Source organism: Cyanistes caeruleus, chromosome 3 (assembly GCF_971803275.1).
Source record: "Cyanistes caeruleus chromosome 3, bCyaCae1.hap1.1, whole genome shotgun sequence".
Classification (NCBI taxonomy): Eukaryota; Metazoa; Chordata; class Aves; order Passeriformes; family Paridae; genus Cyanistes; species Cyanistes caeruleus.
This window is the reverse complement of record NC_141703.1, coordinates 54,860,410-54,863,947: the sequence shown is the minus strand read 5'-3', so window position 1 is coordinate 54,863,947 and position 3,538 is coordinate 54,860,410.

The window sequence follows — 3,538 nt, the reverse complement described above, 5'->3', positions numbered from 1 at the left end:
CCCAGCTTTACCTCCCTGTACCCCAGCAGCACCAGGAAGACAGTGAATGGGGGTTATGGTCAGTTCATCACACATTGTTCCTGTGGCTGCTAAGGGAGAGGAGTCCTTTCCCTGCTCCAGAAAGGGGTCCCTCCAACAGGAGATGTTCTCCATGAACTTCTCCAATCTGAGTCCATCTCATGGGCAACAGTTCTCCATAAACTGCTGCAACATGGGTCACTCCTCCACAGGGAGCAGTCCTTCAGGCACAGCCTGCTCCAGCGTGGCTATCCCAGGAGATATCCTACCAGGAGACCTGCTCCAATGTGGGCTTCTCTCTCTCCTTACTCTCCATAGGTCCACAGGTCCCTGCCAAGAGTTTGCTCCAGCATGTGCCTCCCATGGGTTCACAGCTGTCTCTCAGATATCCACCTGCTCCATTGTGGGTCTCCTCCATGGCTGCAGGTGGATCTCTACATCCCTGTGGCCATTCATTACTCCAGATTACTTTCTTAGCCACAAAGAGTTAAAAATACTGTCTTTAAGCTATATATGCTGATGTTCTATTATATGAATTTTCTAGACCTGAACTGTCTTTTCAAATGATTAACACCATCCAGTTTGGCTTTTGCAGTTTCTTATGAATTCTTCTGTGGGCAGTGTGCAGATAAAGTACAGTAAAGCATGATTTAATTTTATTCTGATCACTGGGTAAGCAAAATAACATTGACATAATTTTGAAAGCAATTGTCATAAGCTTGACCACTCAAAATATTCAAAAACAAAACAAAATATCAAACTAAATAAAACAAAACAAAGACCTAAATAATACACAAAAAAGCTTCTATTGAATCTTAACATTGACTTAAGAGAATATTCTAGTAAGAAATATCTTCCCTCTTGCAAGATAAAACTACTGCTCATACTTAATCTTGCTTGGTCAGAAACTTTAGGCTGTGATAAAATTCTTTTAAAATTGCACTTATGATACATAATGTAAGAGAAAAAAAAAAATCATTAACCCCACTTTGTATAATACCTTGATGGTATTTGATATTCCCAGATGTGAGCTGTTGTTTCTATGTGTGGGGCTATAAATTTCTTTTTGTGCACAATTCCATCAATAAGGATATCATCAGGAATATATAGTGTGTATACAGCTGTGCACTCAGTTTTCTGAAGAAAGTTTTCCAACACTATAAAATATAGTTTGACATTTGATACAGTTAAGCAAATTACACTGTGATATTTTATCCTCAGGAATGACCTTGCTTGCAGGAAGGGTTATATTAGCTTTTTGAAGTCTGGCTATCTATCCTATCGACTTGCTGGAAATAGAAATGACAGTAAAAGAATCCAAGGGCAAAATGTGTAACAAAGAGACAAATAATGAACAAAATGCACATGTCGAGACGTCTCCTTTTTATGTCTCACACCACTTAAAATTATTGTACAAGATATTTCTAAGAGTTCTTACTGATAGTTAAGCATCACAGAATGGAAGTGAACATAAGGATACAAAATAAATATCATCAGAGCTGGGCTTTTAATTCTTATTTATATCACTTTTATGTACACTAGCAGGAATGACTAATACTTGTCCTTTTGTATGTGGCCTGCAAGATAATAACATTACATGAGTGCTTTCTCCAAAATGAATTTTAGATTTAAGATCAAATGAAAATAGATTTGCTGTATCATTGTGTTTTTAAAAATCACATATGCACAGCCACATTTGTATCCTGTTCTGAAAGTCAAACTGAAACAGAAGCTTTTTAATATGAGTTAAGTACTATTTTTAATTGGAAACTGAAATTCACTATTTGTGGGGTTTGAGTTAATATTTATTTTGAATTAAAACAAAAAGTAACAAGTTATGTCTGGATATTGACTACACTAGCTCTAAACTGTTCTAAATTGATTTTCAACTGTGTAATGGTATGTTATGCTGTGCCTTTTTATTTGAATGCATGGTGTAAATTCACACACAAAAGAACGAAATATCAAAGATAGGGAAATCACTCTTATTTCCAGACAAGATACTGAGGGGTCTGTTGGTTCCTTAGAACTGTAATGATTTCCCACTGAATAAAATATCAGAAATTTTTAATACTTACATTTTAAAAAATCTTTGTGAAATAAACTGATTTAAAAAGATCACTCAAATTAAATTCATACACATTCATAGTGAAACATCACCTTCCATTACAGTGTGACTAATAGGTAGTCACTGAATAATATAGAAATGGTTTGTATTTCAACAAATTTGGGGGTTTTTTTCCTTTCAATATTTTTTATTTTCTTTCTTTTCTCTCCTTCCCTTGCAATCACAAGACTAAAGGAAGATAATAAGGTATAAGCTCTGTGGTAAGTAATGATGTTGAGAAAAAGTAGTTCAGGATCCAAATTCCTTCAGCTGAAAACTCTGTATGGCTTAATAAGAATCTACTGGATGTATCTTCAAATTCTTAACACGTCTTAAACTCACTGTTTTTTGGTTATCTGGCTTTCAGTGACTTTTGAATCATAAAGAACTTAATGAATGAAGGTAGAAAAGAAGAAAAAAAAAATGTGGTTGTATATTGTATGGAAGAAAAATATTTAAAACATTAATGAGTGAAGAAGTGATTTAGTTTTGACATGGACAAATTCCCTCAGAGATCTTATCTCCTTATACATCTCCTTGATTCAGGTACCATATTGATATCTTGGTTGCTTGATAGCTGTATTACTGATGCACTAATAATGTTTGGAAGATTGATGATATTCTACCCACTACACACAAAGGTAGCTGAAACAAACATTTTTGTAAAGCAATAAACCTAAAATGCAAAATCCTTAAGACAAATGGAATAGTTAGAATTATTGATAAATAGGTCACAAGTATTGAGACTGATTGATACTGATTCTGTATAGGAAACTCCCAGAAAGCTCAATAAAGTAAGTTGAATTATTTATGCCTGTTATATCACAATATTTAGGTACCTGGCTTTTGAATATATATTTACTGTCCTCCTAATAAGCACACTGAAGCAAACAATTGTCCTCTTTCATGTTGTACACATGCTATATTATACATCATGAGGTACTGAAGAATTCAGAAAACACTTTAGATGTTCTTTTTCTGGGAAAAACTAGAAGGATATAATCCACCTGAATTCTCCTGATGACAGAAACATCAAAGGTATGAAATAAAATTCTGATAGTCATGACCCTGATTATAGTGGTGTACATTTTTCAGTCAGAACTTAAAGCACTAGGGTCAGATAGCAAATACCCTACAGGTTTGCCACTGTAGATGAAATTGTAAACATCATTATCTTTTCAAAGGAGTTCAAATATGACAATCATTAACTTTGCACACTCAGCACTGCATGTTAATCTGACAAGATCAATATGTTGCCTCAAAATTGCAGTGCTTTTACTGATTATTTTAAGGAAAACAAATCTCACAAATATATTAACACTTCTAGAGTGCACAATGAATAAACGTAATTAAAGTTAGCAGTAAATATATCCTACATCTCGGTAATTTAATACAGAAACTTAATCACTTTTA